We start from the raw sequence: 19395 nt of genomic DNA, 5'->3' as shown, positions 1-19395 counted from the left end.
GCCCACCAAAAAAAGGCCACAAAAATACCTCTTTTTTAAAGAGTTTAAAAGGAATTATCACAAGTAAAAAGGAATGTCTGAGTCAAAGAGGACACTGCATGAGGAAGGGAAGGGATCCTGCACCTCCCTTCTGCACTACACAACACTTACATACACTCAGATTTACTGAAAACTTAAGCTGAATCCCTTCTCAGAAAGCTATGACATTGATTCCAAGACGTTTTTATTTTGAGCAAATAAAAAATATTCACTGTCTTCAATGAATGTACATTATTAACATTTACCCAATTTCACTTAACACTGTTTCAAGGATTTATCAAATCATTAATCGTTCTATTAGCCCTATTAAAAGACAAAATGCTACAAACAGGAGTCCTGTGACACATGAAATAAAAGAGGTACTAGCAAAGAAAGGCGAAGTTCAAATGCAAGAAAAAAAAGGTAAAACAGAACCCTCCCTCCACAACCTTCACAACTCAGCTGTGCCACACAGCCATAGCGCTTTAGGGTGCTGGGCTCACTGCAGCTCTGGAGAGGCAGCTCTAGGCAGAGCTGCTCCCCTGATCTCTGGGCCAATTCCTTTCTCTCCAGCATGGACAGGAGACCCGACCGATGCCTGCTGTGTGGCACAGGGCAGGAGCCTCTGGACCTTCTCACTGTGCCCTGGGAAGGAGCAGGGGGATCCCTGTGTCGCACTGAGGAGCAGCATTCCCATTAAAGCAGAACATTTAAGAGCAAAAACAGAGGAGGAAGAAAGGGCAAGTTACAGCATTTCTCAGTTAGGGCTAGGTAAATGCCAAATACAGAAACAGATTCTAATATCTCTATTGACTATCACTAACACCCCACAAATATAATCAACCTGTCGAATTTAGGCTTTTGGATTATACTGGACAGGCTTTGTTTAGCTAGTCACCTGATTTTCGCAGGAAGCTTCCTTCAGGTGTTTTTTTTAACTCATTATTATTATTATTACTTTTAATTTATTGTAAAGAGATAGAATAACTAAAACCTGAAAGTAAAAAATTAAAAAATTCAGGGATGACAGCTGTAGAAAATGTACAAGGCAACTGAAAGGTTTGGGGGGAGAGGTTCAGATTCCCAATTTGATGACTCAAGAGAGAGGAAGAACCTCAGTGAGAGGAAAACCTGGGGTTATGTAACACTTGACTGAACCTTGAGTATTTATTATTTTCTAAATCAATAGGATAGACTTGAGAGGTCAGGCAGGTGTAAGGAGGAGAAAAGGTGCTTCTGGATGTGAGATTAGTTACCAGCTGAACAGTGAAGCAAACAGAGGAGACATGATTTCATTCCACTCTCTCTGATCTCAAAAATTATTTTGTGCTGTTGACTACTAATTCTGTAAGCTACCTCATGCTGCGGCAGACATGCATGTGGCAGCTCACATTCTCACCTCACTTCTCTAGCACAGAACAATCACACAGCTCCACGCAGAGCAGCAGGAGCACATCAGTCAGCACAAAAAAGAAAAAAAAAAAAACAAAAAAAAACAAAAAAAATAAAAAAAAAAAAAAAAAATATAAAAAAAACACAACACAATTACAAACCTTTTTCACCTACAAAAGGGTGGCTCAACTTTCACCCAACTTCTCATTAAAGTCAGGACTTTTAGCCAAAATGAAGGTACCAGCCTAGCCTAGTAATATAGGAAGACTGAAAAAAGAACATGCTGCATTTTTTTCAAAGTTCCCATCGTGGTTGACTTTTAAAGCCATGTTCCTTAATTCCTGAGATCAAAGTAAGGTTATACACTACAGAACTGGCAGTGCTGTTGCTTAAATTTTGAAGAGTCATAGAATTCCCAAAAGAGTATCTACCTGTGCTCAAGAATTTAGGATCTCACCCTTGTGTTTGATTACTGCAGCAAGGACTCCTGCTCAGCTTCAACGTTCTTGAACCCCACATGCAAATCTAATTTCAAATCTAGCTGGACAAATATTATTATTATTTTCTTACTGGCAACACACAGGCTAAGGCTTGATGGATTTTGTTCCATCTACAGTTTTCACAGATGCCTCGTATTTTCTCTATCAAATCACTTTACCTCAGTAAAGTAGGCATTAAACTTACAGAAAGACTATCAGAAATGTATTCTGAGGACAATATGAAATAAGAGACTGGATACAGGTAATGAGAAATGAAATTTAAGAGAGCTAGAAAGGGTTTGCAAATTTTTTTGGCAGGAATCATTAAATTTAGTGTCCCACAAAACTACAATTCCCTCAGAAGATCTGGTAACTTTCTCACAGCAAAACTGGTATTTCAAATTACTGGTATTTGAGTGCATGTTCATTGCAGTGAACAGAGTTTAAGTCACTCTGGGAATTGGCTGATGCAACTGCATCACCTGGGATAAAATATTTAAACTGAGTGTTTCAGCCAGACAGTAGCTTCTTTCCTCTCTCAGCTCTCTGAAAGGGAGCTGTGCAATGCCCTCAAACTACAGGCAGTAAAAAGCACAGCTAGATACTAGCACAGCAAGAGCCTGGAGACAAACTTTTGTTTCTCTGTCTGGTTAAACAGGACAGAGACAAACATGACAAAGGACAAGAAAAGCACAGAGGAGAAACTGTGAACTGTGAACTCTTTGTGTAACCACCTTCCAATATCCACAAATAGAGAATGCTTCACCACCGTGAGAAGACTACAAATAAATTACACTTCTGGTAACTGCCAGCAAATTTGATTCAAACCATTCCAGACTTGTTGGAAATGCTGTCGGTAAGCTGGCCACCAGAAACACGAATGTGCTCTCTGAAGACACTAAAAGTTGAATGTGGCAGCCATGAACAGTTGCAGAAAATATACTTGTTCAGATACGTGTATCAACATCATAATTTTAAGGATAGCATCACTGAGAATGCTAAAAAATAGACACATTCAGTCATGTTCACCTTAAAAAGAGGGAAACAGGCAAATAGATAAAAATATCAAACTCCAGAAATACTCTGTGATACACCACTAAGGACTGTGACACTTTCTGTTGTCCAGATTAGACTGCCCCAAAGTATTCTGAAGCTTAGAAATTAATCAATGCACATACACACATACATATATACACACACATATATGTGTGTGTGTGTGTGTGTGTGTGTGTGTGTGTGTGTGTGTATGTGTGTGTGTGTGTATATATATATATATATATATATATGGAAATAAAGCTTCCTAAAAGCTTCCTAAATTTGGGATAATGTTTGACAGACCCAGACTACTTGCACATGTAACTTAGAGCACTTTAGTATGCAAGCTGTGCATGCAACTTATGGAGGTATTCAGTTCATGGGGGCACAGCATTGCTACTAGCAGTGTATCCTAAACTGCTAAGTGCTGCCATAATCAAGCTGATTAGGACATTTAGGGGGATTAAAAAGTGATTTGTTATTCACTCTGAAGAAAACATCCTTATGTCTCTTTTTCCTATATAACATTTCTCCTTCACTGAGAAATCAAGATTTCATTTCACTATACTGTTTCAGAGAGCAGACTGTAAAGATGCTACAGTGTTTTGCAGAAAGTTGAGGCCAAGAAAAGTCACCTAAAGCTTACAGAAGTCCCAGTGGTTAAATGAAAAATGCTTATGCTTCAATGCTTCAGAACACAGCCTTCTTGCCATGGTGCCTGCAAAGAAGGCTATTCTCTGGAAGGTGTAAATGGCTGTAAATCACCCGAGACCACGGACAAAAATATTTATTCAAGTTGTACCAGCACAAAAATTTGATACAGTTGCCATCCTATCTATGAATCCAGTTGCGTAAAAATATGTCCATATAATTTCTGCTATTAACTGATCTTATTGTTCAGTTCTGTTCCTCTTCCTATCTCATCCCCAAAAACAGGTGGCAGAGGGAAGCCTCAAATTTAGGGTGCTATTAATGACTTTACAGAAGAACTTAGTCTTAATCAAGACTTGGTGAACAAATATGGAAATAGGTATTGCCAAGAACTATTCCTTCTACATCCTCTCCCTAAACTTTAGGTGAAAGTGTGAATAAGATTTTCCTTTAAGGTTAAGGTTAGCACAGCTATGGCAGTAACACTGTAATTTTTCACCTCCTACATAGCAAACCTATACTAGCAAAACTGAAAGTTTCATGTAAATCAAGACTTTGCTGTTACCTGCGTACATTGCCCTTGCACATGAAAGGAGAAATGCTGAAATGCTGCCTGTTTCAGTGAACAATGTGAAAACTTTGTTCAATGTGAAAAGTTTCACTTAAGTGAAATCACGCTCCTTCCCCTCCCATCAACTCAAATGGCTGCACTAAAACACATAATATTTAATAATTTTTTTCTGTAGAGAAATCTGGAAACATCAGAAGGATCTTCACTAACACTTCCCAAGTGTTGAAAGGGATTAAGAATACAAAACTACTAGATGTTTGCTTTGAGATATGCAAGTCTTCACCAGTAAATACCACGGTTATATGTTTTCTTTCACTGTCCCACAGTGTGCATTTTTAATTCTTCCACTGATTGTTGGAAGTTAATTGAAATGCCCAAATACTCTCTGCCTCCCTTCTACTACAAAATCCTCACATTTTTGTCTTGTGTTGTAACAACATCCAGCGCACCTGTATAAATATAGTATGTGCAGATACACACAGGATGGGTTTCCTTCAGAAAGGATAAGAGGCAGATGTTGAGATTAAAATCAGTGTCCTTTAAGATTTTTCCCCCAGAAATCAACATTTACATGATGCTATGCATAAAACAGGATTTTATCCACATGAATACATATATTGCCATAATAAAATCCCATTACCAAAGCTATTTAATATTCAAAACATTATTTGGAGCTACTGACATTACAAATTAATTGAATTGAAAAGCTGAGAAAAACAAACAAAAAGCTAGAAAGACAACCATAAGCAAGAGAGAGCCTATTTATCAAGAAAAAGCACCAGGTACTGCAAAATCAGTATATCCTAAGGAATCCTCAGAACTGCCAAGTTTATGGCCTCTCACTACTGTTTATTGAATGCACAACACATAGGCTACAGGTTTCTCACAGTTCATACCTTTTTTCCCCATTCATATTCATTTATGAATATACAAGGAGATTCAAAAAGGACTGAAGATCTGCTGTGCTTTAATACTGGACAGCAAGACTGATACATTTGAGAGCCCTTTTCATGGTGTCAGAAAAGTTTGTTTAGTTTTCTTTTCAAGACATCTTGCAAACACTCAGCACACAGATGATTACTTTTAGATGACTAAGTGCAACGTCACTTATCTCAACACAACCATTACCAACCACAGACTTATCTAATGGCAAAACGTGTGGGAATTCTGCCAGCAGCTGCACAGCCACCAGCACCCAAATGTTCTACCTTGTTACATCTGCAAGTAAGGAAAACTCTTTAGATACAAGCATGTTATAGCACTTGTTTTCTGTATTTGGAAAATAATGGATCTGTAATCATGTGGCAGTGAGCATAAGTAATAGCTGTATAGAGGATTAGTCAGCACAGATTGTTTGTTCAAAGGATGTTAAGAAAAAATGGAAACATGAAAGCAATACCAAAGTTTACCTCAATTTAATTTTCAGCATTCAGAAAAAGGGGAAAGTATCAATCTTTGATAGCTTTCATGATCAATCAGCAAAAGACAGAAAGAGCCATTTAAAAAAAATGTGCCTGGCCCTATTGCAGGGCCAGACATGCTGCAGCAATCCTAAATTTTGCCAGAAGCAGTCTGTCATTCTGTAAAGCAAAGTGCCAGCCCACAGCTGCATGATACAGGAGCACCATTCCTGCATGAATGCTTGTGTTTGCACTTTCAGGCAGAGAAGACAGTTGGAAGAGATCAGGAATAGCCTAGACAAATAACAAGACATGGATATGCAAAAAATATGACAAATCAAAAAGAAAAACAGGAACCAGATAGGCAAGATCTTTTCCTGTAGCATTGGGCAAATGTGCATAAGCAATTCAGAAGACAAAAACCCACTGTTCAAATTTTCACAAGCTAGTTCCGACTCTTAGGATAGATATAGACAATTGGCACATGACAAAATCCCTTTCCAAAATACACTGGCTGTTGAAGACTCGTGTTTGGAACACTTTATCTTTATTATGCAGAGTCAGATAAACAAACTATTAAGTCTAAATTAATTTTTGAATCTACGTTCCACTGTTTTGGATGTATAGAAACAGAGCAGTCTAAAGGACAACAGGGGGATAATAATCTTAAATGGCATCCTTTTCAAATTTAAAAATTAAAATACATTTACGTTCGCAGAAAGCCAAGTGATAATAGTCATCAGCTGGGTTTAGATTTTTTTTTCCAAAATCAGCATAATTTACTTTCTGTTATTATTAAGTAGATACAGAGATAATATTTTCAGATAAATCTATGACTGAAGTTCCTAATGCATTTACCATTAAGTATTAAACCTAGTCAGAAGAAAAGGTTGAACTACCCTCCCAGGTACAGAAGAGAGAATTCAATAGTCACATCAGTTTATCTGTTGCCCCCAAAACAAATTTAGTTAGAAATTAAAAATTACAAATTAAAAGAATTATTCTCTATAGTGAAAGTTAATTACATTAGTAAATATTAAATTATTTTAGACATACTTTTTCACTATTTATACTTCTTTATAATGACTATGCTATAATGAAATTCTGTGAAGTGTTGAAATCAAAGATACTACAATAAAGTAGCAGCTGTATTTGAGTGTCATAGAAAACAGATAGGCCTTAAGACTCATTCTATAGCCTACATTTTTTACTTTATTCTTTCCTTCTTCATGACTTTTTATTAATGATCATGCATTCTATAGCTATCAGTTCCCATAGCACTTGCCTTATTTAGTGTCATACTTTTTTACTCAGAGAAGGAAGTGTTCACTGTGCACTAAACTAAATATAACAAGGTATAATTGAAATCAAGCAAAGTTTGTGAGTAGCAAAGAGGCAACAATTCCAATATGCAAACTACAAAATAGCCATTGGGAAAGGATATTTCCTGGGTTACTGCTGCTTGGCTTTTCTTTCTGTACTATAGTTTTCTGGGAAACCTCAATTATATGCTCAATATCTTTCTAGATAAAAATGTCTTTTCTAAGGATCAACAGCATTTTGCTGTAGAAAGAACAGTTACACAGAGTGGGGGTTTACTATTTCATAATATTTCAAAGCCTAATAACTCTGTCATCACTGCAGGACTACCACAAGATGAAAATACCAAAAATTAGGCATGGGGTTAAGCCATCATCCTTACCATACTTCTCCAATAGGAGGAACTGGTAATTTCAAGATGATCCTTGAAGCAAACAAAATACTATGTTGGGGTTTATGCATGGCATACATAACTGACTGCTGAATACCCAGACGTGCAGCACATTATAAACCCATAAAAGTCAACAGAAGGTTGGGAAAGTCTGTCAAAGGAGCTTAGCTCTCTTGACTGAGAGCAAAGCAACTAAAGCCCTTCTTCTTTAGTAAAGGTGACAGATATAGCTGAGGTAACACAGTGGTCAACTTAGCAAGCATATGATAAATATAAAACACTAAGCACCCTTCTGTACTGCACATCTCAGATGCCATAGGTGGTGGTGGGGAAACAACGTAAAATCTAATAAAGAAAAGAAATCATAAGTGAGAAAATGTTTATATCAAGAATCTTTTCAGTGATTCCAGAAAGTGGCTCTGTAAAGAGAACAAAAGCACCTCACAAAAAGACAAAAGCTTCATACAGATTTGTTTTATTGTCTGCAAAATCTGGTTGTGTTTAAAAGTCTATCTCAGCACAAAAATAATTTCAAACTTGAATCTTCAAATGATATTGTCTCTAATAAAAACATAGTATTATATCCGTTTGGCAGATTTATTCTCTTTCTACCCAACCAACAGGCTGGCAATGCACAGTACCTTTCTTTTGTCCACAGGTTTCTGAGGCAGTTGTGTTTGATTTTAATTTAAAGAGGTGAAGACCGAGCAGCACCGGTAGCTAAGTCACAAGCTATATTTGTTCTGGGACTTTCCACACCACAGCTCCTAGTCGTGTTGGAACATTCTCCTTTTCATCAGCAAGGAGGGCTTCCTGAGCAATATTAGTGACATCATCTGTTAAACAAAAGAAAAGAGATTTAATACAGATCAGATTTCATTAACAGCTTTAATGGTAGCAATGCAATGGAAATTTATTTACACAATGCAAAATGCAGCAGAATAAGGTATCATGTAAAACTGTAAGTGTGGCATCTTCTTTCCATTATGAACACATATGAAATGGTGGCCTTTGCTAGATGGTCCTCAGCGAAAGCAGGATGGAAGCTGCTAAACTCCTTGGCAATTAGATGAAGTCAATCCAGACTGTTAACTCTGCCTAGCTAAGACTAAATTTGTCTTTCATTTCAACACAAGTGATTGGGTTTTGGAATACCCTAATTGTCATGGTGACCACCTATAAATTGGCACATACAGATTGGCCATTGCCATGAATGTTTATAAATACCGAAAGTATAACAACATAAGGAAGTTATCACGTGCCATACTGAAAGGAGGAAACGACTAAATTTTAGAAAACCTGAATTCTGTTCTTAAAGGCAATGATCACAAATTCCTTTCTGAAAACAAATACTCAAATGGACAGGGCAGGGACAGGGCCTTGATATTGTCTTACTTCATTATTTCTTTATACTACTTCAATGTATTTTGATTGCAAGGGGAAACAACAGAAGCATTTGAGTTTTTGTTGATGTTCACTGCATGTTAATTTCAACTGGTATTTCCCATGTACAGAAAAATTTACAGAAAGAAAATAATCATTATGGGGATATCTTCATGGAAAATATCACTCTGAAAGCTTAATGACGGAAAACAATTCAAGTTCCTTAAGGAATATCATCTACCTCAGTTTTCCAAGAGTCTCTAAACACCTTTAACTACACTGCAGAGTGAAAAAAAAAAGTTAAGTCTCCTCAGTACTAAATCTTCTTTCGGTATACCCCTTGTCTTAGAGACTGAGGACAAGTGAATTGAACAAGCCAAACAGATTTCAGCAATGTCTGAAGCAGGCATAGCCACCTGGGGGACTCCAAAGCAGAGGGCAGGCAGACACAACACAGAACAGGTCAAACTCTTTGCCTTTTAGGCAAGAGAGCAGGAAGCCAGACAGAATTCCACATATGAGCTGTGCTGAAACATGATGGATCTAACTAATATCATGTACAGTGTTCATACTTCACAAAAAAATGTATTTCACATAAAATACATCCAGATTGCATCCAACAGTACCAGTCCCAAAAATATAATTTTTAAACCACTTCCCTTGCTGGGAAATGCTGCATTTCTCTCTAGGGGTTTGCTTAAGGTAACATCATGTATTCTGTTATTAGTGGCTTAAAACCTAAATTCTCAGGGAATTTACTAGCTTATATGTTCAATAAAGACAGGCATCTAGGTAGTATTTAATGGAAAAAGGAAATCTGAATACTCATTTCCTTAGAGCCAAATTCACTGCTGTGAGAGAATACTTTTGAAAAGGATGAAAGTACAGCTAGGGCCAGATCATGGCAGAAGATCAAAGTGCTGAAACAGCTTAGCTGGCATATTTAAATAGCACAAAACACTGGAAAAGAGGAATTCAATTTATTTATATAGTAATGAACCTCCTCAGGGCAAGCACCTCTATTTTTTTATGACGTCAAATATGTCTCACTTCACCCTAACTTCATCCTTTTTGAGTTGCCCCATTCTTAAATTTTCCAATATTATTCCACATAAAACATTTTGCTGCTTTCTTCTGGCCTTCAGCTAGCAATCTGAATACATTTGAATAAAAGGGAAAGAGAAGGTTTCACCATATAAACATGCAATATAGAAACACCTAAGACAAAGCAAGAATTTACCTGTAAAAGGCAAGTAGACAGCAATCAGGCCAATAAGATGATACAAGCCAGGCCAATACCCACAAGACTCAAGAGGGGAAAAAAAAAAAAAACCAAACAGAAAACCACAGCTCCAAATTACAAAGTTATCTGGGTAATTTATCTACATTGGAAAATGTACTTATCTTTCAGCAGATCTACTAATTCTGTAATACCTATTCTTCTAAAAAGTAAGTTACTTGATCCTAAAAAGCTATTGTTAAGATTAATAGTTTTCTTGACTTCTCTAGTAAACTGGAAAACAAAAAATATCTTTTATTTGTGGCCAACTGGCCTCACTATGTAACAAGAATAGTGTTTACAAAAGTTTTGAGAGAAGAATGAAATAGATCTAGAATGTGTGTAAGTTACAGTAATAAGAGCAAAAAAGAAGTAGTAGTATAGTGATGTGACAATATCTGCTTCTGAAAGTGGATGTTTCAGTAGCATAACACATGAGTGAGATTTAAAAAGAAGATTAATTGGCAATAAGTCTTGCAAAAACTGGGGCAAATTTGAAACATTTAATTATGCCAGTCAGTACAAGTTGTTAGAGTGGTATTCACAGCAAATTACCATCAACCACTGGAAAACTACAACCTAATAATCCTTCAGTAATCTCCTACAGCTTCTTAAAAGACACAGTAATACAAAAATAACTTAAAATAATTGGATACTTAATTTCTCATTTCCAGTAACTGCTAAGCTAAATCTATTTCTAATGGTGGAGAGAAAGGATAAAGAGGGGAAACTATTACTGTGGAAACATATCTGTTAATCTACAAACAAAGAGAGCATAAACTACAGCTGTTCAAATTTATTCAGAATATACTACACACACCGAAAGAACCTCAAAGGACCAAAACTATTACAGAAATAATTTGACAGATGAGCTGATGTTTGATTCATTACTAATTTCACTCAGTACAGTGCAGTCACCAACATGTTCATATCCTACAGTTTATGGCAGCACATGCTAAATAAAGAAAGTTGATTCAGTTATGATCTTTATCATATAATGGCTCTCTAGAAAAATACAATGTTCTAAAAATAAAGGGTTTTCTCTGTTTACATGGAAATAACTAGCAACACTTTTCAAGATTTCCCAAATAGTTAGGAAAGGATGGAAGGCATTCCATTGTTTGTTCAGGTTTTTAATCACAAACTGCAATACATAGAATCTTTGGTGAAAGCTCTGTTTCTCACACTTTCACCTCCATCATGTCAGGCAGTATTGCATCTTAAGAACAAGGTAAGTTTAAAGGTAAGAGAGCAAACACTGATGCCAATCTCCATCCTTTCCCTGAGATTCCCAAAATAGGCAAAGCACTCAAGTTCTCAGAGATTTTAGCCAGATCTGTTCACATGGGACATCTTAGTCCATTTTAACTAGATTTCTTGGAAATCTTTCTTGGAAAGCAGAACAGCTGAGGACAATTCCTCTGACAACTGGGGTAATGTCATGTACACTCCCACACATGTAGGGTCTGTGGACTACAAGGGGTAGGGATCTCAAAGGAACACCTTGTTCTATAGAAGAGTGGTACAAAACCTTCCTTCTGTGCAACACGCATCACAAAGAGACAGGCAGGGTCCAAACTACAATCCCCAGAGCAGAAAAAAGAGTAATCACATCCTTGGCATATGGTAACAGAAAAGCAGTTTCCCTGAATGTTTTGGAAGCCTTCCCTACGTCTTTGTACAGCTGATCCACATTTTGAAGACTTTTTGAAAACATGGCTTTTTGTCTTTAAAATGACTAAGCATAAAACAAGACTGACCCAAATAGAAGGCAATTTCTTTGGGAAAACAGTGCTGAACACAGCTGTGAGTTCTCTGCAGTAGTTGCTAGAAATTTCAGTTGCAAATGCTTTGTAATGAGAATATGTACATTACCACTGGCTTTTTGTCAGCATTTATTCTAATCGACAGCTAGAGGAGGGGAGGAAGGGTTCTTTCATACAACCAAATGTTCAAGGATTAAAAAAGCATATTTCTTTCAAAAAACCTATGACGTTTTATTATGGTGCCTCGCATTCTACTCTAAAGCTTTGTATCCAAAATATTAATTTTACAACTTTTTAAGAGATCTATTTGTCAGGCATACAAAATACATGCAAGGAGACTGCATCTTCCCCTTCCTGCCCCTCCTCTTGGATTTCTAAGACTGTGATATTTGCTTTGGTACCAGATTCCCTGGGATTTCCAATGGAGCAAAAACTTTATTTACACATAAATAACTGGCAGAGATACAGCCCTTCATAAACAAGATTTAACATTTTGACAGCCAGAACCTGCCAGCAACAAAAACTTATGCCCAATATACATCACTTGCTTTCTCCTTTACCCATTCAATGTCTGCCTGATACACAGTATTACCACCAGAAATGTGCTGCCTTCTGCTGTGGCTGCACCAAAAGCAGATTGGGAAGAAAAGAAAAAAAACAAAAAAAAAGGGGGGGGAGTGGAGAGGGTGGGGAGGAAGTATTTAAAACAATCTCCTAAAAGAAAAGACAGTCTAAAGGGAGGTTTCAATGGGAATGCATCATGGTCCAAGGAAGAAATACACATATACACAAGAAATAGCACAGATCATGCCACAGAGCATCCCCTTTCAACACAAAGACTTACCAGCAGGAAAATACTGTGGCATGACCTTTATAGACCACCCTACATATCCTGAGCAACACACACTTTGAAAAATATGCAACCACAATCTCAATTCTTTACATAGTGAACAAACTTAAAGAGCACAAAAAACTTTTTCTTCCTTCTTATTTTTAATATCAACTTTGAAATTGACATAGCAGAAATCAAAGACATGGTAAACAGCAAGTTCTTGGCTAAAAACACTTCTTTCATTACTACCAGGGAATACTGATGAAAATTTTCCTGGTCTGCTTTAAACTCTTGTTTTTATTGAAAAATATATCTTTGGTGGACAAGGCACTGAACTTCTATTAGGATACAAGAAGCAATGACAGACAGAGAAGCAGTCATTCACTTTCTTGTCTCCTTTATGTTACATCTTTCTGTTTTGGTATTTCCATAATAAGGAACCTTTTGGGACCATTTGAACTTCTGTCAACAATGGTGGATTATCAAAATTAGGTCAACAATTCGAATTTGTTTTCATGTTATTCTTTTTGCCTTGCTGCAGATTATTATACCACAATTCCCAGATGGAGAGCCTATCAATGACTGAAACAGTGCTTTCAGAGGAATTGGTATCATTCCTGACACCTTGCTGTTTTAATTGGATTGTCAATGCAAAGAAAAATCTTCCTATTCTTTCTCTTTTCCTCTGAAGTAGGGAAATTGGAATTCTTGAGCATGTATTTCAGAAGACTCTGAGTGTGACTTGCTTCTACAGTTGATTTAAAACCATAAAACACATTTGGAAAGTAAGATAATTACAGTGTTTACTAGATTTTATATGACAAATACAGTGTGCAAACTGCAAGACATGGTTGCTTTTGCATGCAGAATTAGGCAAATCTGTAATCTCTGTGTTACATAGTGCTTATATGTAATAGTCATACAAAAACTTTTCCAGAAATTAAGATGAATGGAATGAAGCAGCAATTGGAGGGAAAGCTATCCATGTGAAATGATGTCCTTTAAGCCTATCAATAATTAACTAATAAAGTAATGAATGATATTCTGTATTCATTAAATATCAAATGCACTAAAGCTATTAAAAAACAGATTCGATGGGCTTTCTATGGGCATGGGCAGAGATTAAACAGATTCACTAATGCTAAGAACCAGTCTTTTTATACCTTTAAAAACAAGAAAAAAACCATCAGTCAACCTAAAATGCTTTCCCCAACACATGTTTCTTTGCTGAAGGCTGACTGATGACACCACTCAACCTGCTAACAAATGTTTGTGGGCTCTTTCTGTTCCCAGGTCTGTCAAAGGAGCCAACCTAGTCCCTGGAGGCTCTCACATCCAAGACCCTTTCTCTCAGACAAAAAAGGCTTCTAGACAGGTTCCATACAGAAAAGTCGTCTTAGGCCACTCAAATTACAAAACAGACTATTATTTTAACATTAATTTTTATGTAACCATTGCATTTATACAAATGCATCAGAGATGGAAACACCAAAGTTTTATACAATCATCTATAAAGCAACATCCCACAAAGTATAAAAGCGGGGAGTCTAACACTTCAGTAGGTGCAGTGTCGAGTGCAGTAAGGAACTTGCAGGAATAATCTTTTCTTTATACAGTCTTAAACACCAGTGAGTTTTGAGAACTTTTAAGAACAAAATAATGCTCTTCGACACACTCTCTTTAGTCTTTTCTGCCTGATGAACAGATCCAGAGAGAGTTTCCAGCCATGCACAGGCTTCAGAAACAGTTCTGTGTAACTCTCATCCCTCGGCTTGACACCTCTTGCTCTGTCTGCCTGCACTACACCATCAGGGAGTCAAATGGGACAAGAATTAAGGGAGATGTTGTGCCACTGCTCTGCTTTGCTTTGTGCTCATTGGCAATGCTTTGCTTCCAGATCAGTTTCAAGCTGCTGAGTAACTATTTTTGTCCTCTGTACTTACCCAGCAACCAAAGTTATTTTGTCTTGCTGTTATCCAGCTTATTCACAGGCATAGGCTGGTGCAGTGAAGGTTTAAAAGACTATTTTTCTTCCCTACTCCCACACACAGTGTCCAGTGCTGCCTTATCAAACTGATGTAAGATCACCAACTCACTCTCTTCTTCAGTATTTTAGACAGTTGAGACTTTTCAGTTTTACAGCCTGAATGAGGATTCTTCATACATCTGTCACTGGTAAAACTACTACATGTATTTGCATGCCTGAAGTCCTTCACATGATTGAAAAGCAAAGGCTTCACCCCCAAAAAAGAACTCCTATTTTTTCAGTGGTGCTCCACAGCACCTTGCATTTATAAAATGTAAGTCTAATGCAAGATTTATTAGGCTGTTCAGGCCTTTTAGCTCCTCTCACATAGCTTGTTTATTTGCCATTTTGCCTCAGCAGTTCATGCAGTATATAAATATGCATGACATTAATTTTACATTTATATGAGTACAAGCAAATACATACAATAGCCCCATAAAGAAACAACTGTATTCCTAAGTCCGAACAACCTGAAATCTGTTTCCATATCTTAACTGAAAATCTTTTATGCAAATGCTATTCAATTATCAAACTTAACTTTAATATCAATTATTAAAAATTTTCACATCAGCATTTGTAATGAGCTTGAATATTGCCAAATGTGACCGTCGCTACAAATAATAGTGTTCACTTTTAATTTCCTTGTGTACTTTCAGACTGTGTCATAACAGTGATACTTCATGGTACGTGTTTTATTTTTCAGAGGTTTTGACAAACTAGTCACAAAACTCTTCTTGCAGCTCTGTGGCAGTCCTTCCCTTTATAAGCCGTATCCAAGAAGCTAAGAAATCTTAAAATATGCTTTTCAAGAAGAGAAGATTTGAAATTAGGACATTTAAAATTGCAACCCAAATGAAAGCCAAGCGCTGTGCCAAGGATGTCTGCCAGCTGGAATTTGGCATCATGTGAAAAACTGGAAAAGTATAAGCTTTTGCTTTACAGTGTTAAAAAGATCTTATAGGATCACAGTTTTTCCTTTAATTTTTTTTTATTCATTTTAGATAAATTCCTGGCTTTAGGGGCTGGTCTGTATACAAACACTTCTAACTCAATAATTTTTGGAAGTCAGTTCAAAAAAAGGCAGATAAGTAAATAAAAGATCAAATATCTGTTACTCTAAAATATATAGAACAGCATAAAATTATCTGTCAGGATGGGGAAGATAGGATGTCAAAGACCCATTACAGAGACAGTCCACCATAATGCTACTCCTATCTCTATTTCTATATGTATATTCCTAAGAACAGACATGTATGCATACAGGAAGCCATATTAAAGATTAAAAGCAACATTAAACTGAAAGAAATTTGATTTTTTAAATTTCAGTACCAGCTTTTCTGATTGCTCTTTTTGGTTTTAAACAGAGGCCTCTTAATTTTGAATCAGTGTTGCAGGGTCAACTGGAATATGCTCTAAAATACAGGAAGCCACAGATAAGGTTATTTGACATCCTGCCTTCAGACAAGTTATCAACCCTCCATCCCAGCTCTCTCCTCTCCATCCCTTAACACGTATAACCCCATCTTCTTTTTTATTACAGACACACAGTGCCTATCATAAAATCAATAAAGCAAGAAACAAACAAAACCATTTGCATCGAATCTGTAGCTTCACTGAACTCCTCACCCAAGAGTAAGTGAGCAGGACATAGCTGGTGCTCCTCCTTTGCAGGCAGCATATGCCAAGGGAAGAGATTTACACGAGGTCACCCAGTGACTCAGCAACTGGAAAAGGACTTAAGGCAGCCCAGCTAGTGCTCGATGTCAGCAGCAGCCCAGCCTCGGCGACAAACCTGCACTCCTAGACCCAACAACATCTACCAGCTCTGCTAAGGCACAAATTCAGTGACCTTAGGGTTGTAGCCTATTAGTAGTGAAAGCTTCAGCTCTAACAGCAAAGTTACAAATGCCTACATTTTCTCTAAGAAGCACACAGTCGCTGCGCACACAATACAGATTTCAGAATGATAATAAAAATGACACAAGCTTGTACATCTGCAAATTCTGTGCTTAGCGCTCTCTTGCAGATTTTGACAAAGACTGAACATTTAATAAGTATCAGAATCCAGATCGCCCATTATTCCACCTACTCACAAATGGGATATTTTTCAGTTCAGAAACAGCATGTTAAAGTGATTCACAGGAGGAGATGGTAAAAAGCAGGAGGAGGTAGTAAAAGTTTCCTTCTCCCAGAAACCTCGGCCAGTTCAATTAAACAATGACAAGCGTAACAGCTTGAAACAGGCACTGTTTGATACAAAGACATCACTATCTTTCAATAAAGGACCTCATGCTAGTTCTACATGAACAAAGAGCTGCTTCCAATTAAAATCATAGTAGTGGGGGATGGGAGGAAAAAAATCAACCCAAATGCTCTCCATGTACTTGCCTTCAATGCAACAATTACCCAGCAATGAAGTGACATCCTTCTCCAGCCATTTTGCCACGAGCACTATAAGGGAGCGCTTTAATGTGTAAGCATGATGGCTGCTAAATTCTAGTTCTCCGTTAATTCCAGTCCAGTTATTTATCCAGCTGACTTCTCACTGTGAGGTCTCTACTGTGAGGATTTCATGCCTGATAAATGGCACACTTCACAACATACATAATTTTACAGCTGTTACTGAAAATGCATCTTCCAGTCAGGAAGTATTTAGATATTCAGTGATGCAAAGAGATAATGTGATTTCTTAAACTAGGCAACCAATATATAAGTGCAATTTGTCTACCATAGATTTTTCAGTCCCTAAGACTGAACACTAGCTGTCCCAGTTACTCCTATTCACAGAAAGAGCAAAGGCTTTTGGCAGTCTCAGTTCAATACATTTAGTTCTTCACTAGCAGCACCAAAGGCACACCTCACATGTATAAAGAAAAGCCCGAGACTATTGATACCAAAACTGCAAACTCAATATAAGTTTCTTTTAATATACTAGATTATATTCTTCCTCTGTTCCATCTTCCCATTCTACAGAGAATGAACTCTCTTTTTCCTATTGGAGACAATACCTCACCACTTCTTCCTATCCTCTTCATCTGATTAATATTTTTATATGTCATGAGTGCTAAGTACGTTTTCTTCTAGAGATGTTCTGGCTGACACATATCTAATTAAAGTCAGAATAAGTCTTCTTAGCTCAGAATAAGCTAGCTTTTAAAGATGGCCCCTTGTGTTTCAGATCTGATTAAAAGGCTGCATGCCCAAGACCTTGTTTAACTCTTCCACTGACATCAGCTGGATTTAACAAAGGCTAGGTGAGTGCCACTGCCTGCAGACATTGCCTTGCCAGTATAAAGAGTCAATGACCTCTCCTGGGGAGTAAACATCCACAAGCAGATTCAGGAAAAATGTGTTGGAGCAATTTTGGTCATCAATGAACAGAAAGACAGGAATCCATTGAACTGTATTTTGACAGAGCTTTGCCTTCACTATTACATCACCAAGTTCTGCTTCTAGCCTCCCCAGCAAGAGCTGAAAATACTAGCTGTGAAAATCTGAGTGTCTTAAAAATACGGCTGCCATGGCCTTCTCAAGATACACTAGAGAAACTAATCTTGTTCCACTAAGTAAATGAAAAGTAGAAACACACCTCCCAAAGCCTGGCATCCAAAATTCTTTTTCCTTCCTCTCCTCACACACTTTTCTCCTATATATATATATATATAAAAATTCACATACACACAGCAACACATATGCTGTACACCAAAACAGAATGCTGTCATTAAATGACGTAGTGAGAAATGGCTACAGATTTGGCAGGAAAAGTTCATTTCTGGGTTGCATAACACCCTAGTCTGAGCCTAGATCAGCCACTCCACCAAGCATGACACTGGTGTACACTAAGGTCAGGAAGAACTTGAGCTGGAATGTGCACTATCCCAGTAAAACATCCATGTTTCACAGAGGGGACACCAGGAGCCAGGGTGGGGTTTCCTGAGCTTGTTACACTTCCTTGAGCCCTTCAAAGATCTGTTCATACAAAGGTGTAAAATGCCCACCCTTCAGGAACATGAGTACAGAGACCAGAAACAGACACAAACCTGCCTCTAACTCTCCCACAACAGAGTTCTTATTATTGTGACATATGCTGAGCTTAAAATCCTTGCTGCACTGACTGCACTAACACAGCTCAGCTTATTTTACTTTGGCAGTTCACGAAGTTCAAACTCAGCATCTCTAACTGCAGTGCAGTGCTCTTCTGTCATCTGCACACCTGGGCAGAGTGAAGTCCCCTTTTAAAGTAATTCCAGTTCCAAGAGAAATTTCCTTCTAACCTGTTTGCTCCATAACATGCTAATTTTGATATTAATATTCTAATATTATGTGAAGCAATATCAAGTGAAATTTTTTGCAATATCAAACATACTATACCAAGTATTTTTTATTTACAATTCAGTTAAGACAATTTATGTCAAATAAAATTATCGGCAATACTACAACCTGATCTGGTTTCCTGACAATTTAAAAAAAAAAAAAAATCACTTTCTTTATAATACCACCTCTAACGAAAAGCATAAAATAACAAGAGAATCATAGAACATTTTGGGTTGGAAGGGATCTGAAGGATCATCTTGGTCTAACCCTCCTGTCATGGGAAGGGACACCTTTCACTAGACTAAGTTGCTCAAAAAATTGTGTGCTTACTTATTACCTCTAACTTAAATACTGAACAGAAATATTTAAAAATAAACTCTTTGGCTGGTTTCAGCTTTGTTTTTTGGGGTTTTCGTCCTTTGGTTTTCCCACACTGGATCAATCATTTGGCTTTATACCACCTTTTTTTTTACTGTGTATTTAAATAAACACCTCCCAGTAAATAAAGTTTCAGATTAAATATACTGCTGCTTGAGTC

The 19395-nt window shown here is 37.2% G+C and overlaps 1 protein-coding gene across 2 annotated transcripts in view; it reads right to left on the bottom strand.

Moving 5' to 3' along the window:
- JAKMIP1 (janus kinase and microtubule interacting protein 1) overlaps positions 1–19395 on the bottom strand; it is a 144403-nt gene that overhangs the window by 82022 nt on the left and 42986 nt on the right. For both annotated transcript variants that reach the window (XM_040063921.2, XM_040063920.2), the window contains one exon: positions 7899–8093. The gene's annotated coding sequence lies outside the window, so the exon portion shown is untranslated. The remainder of the gene's footprint in view (positions 1–7898; positions 8094–19395) is intronic.

Source organism: Hirundo rustica, chromosome 5, assembly GCF_015227805.2.
Source record: "Hirundo rustica isolate bHirRus1 chromosome 5, bHirRus1.pri.v3, whole genome shotgun sequence".
Taxonomy (NCBI): Eukaryota; Metazoa; Chordata; class Aves; order Passeriformes; family Hirundinidae; genus Hirundo; species Hirundo rustica.
Note: the sequence above shows the minus strand (reverse complement) of the source record. Positions and strands in the feature narration are given on the sequence as shown.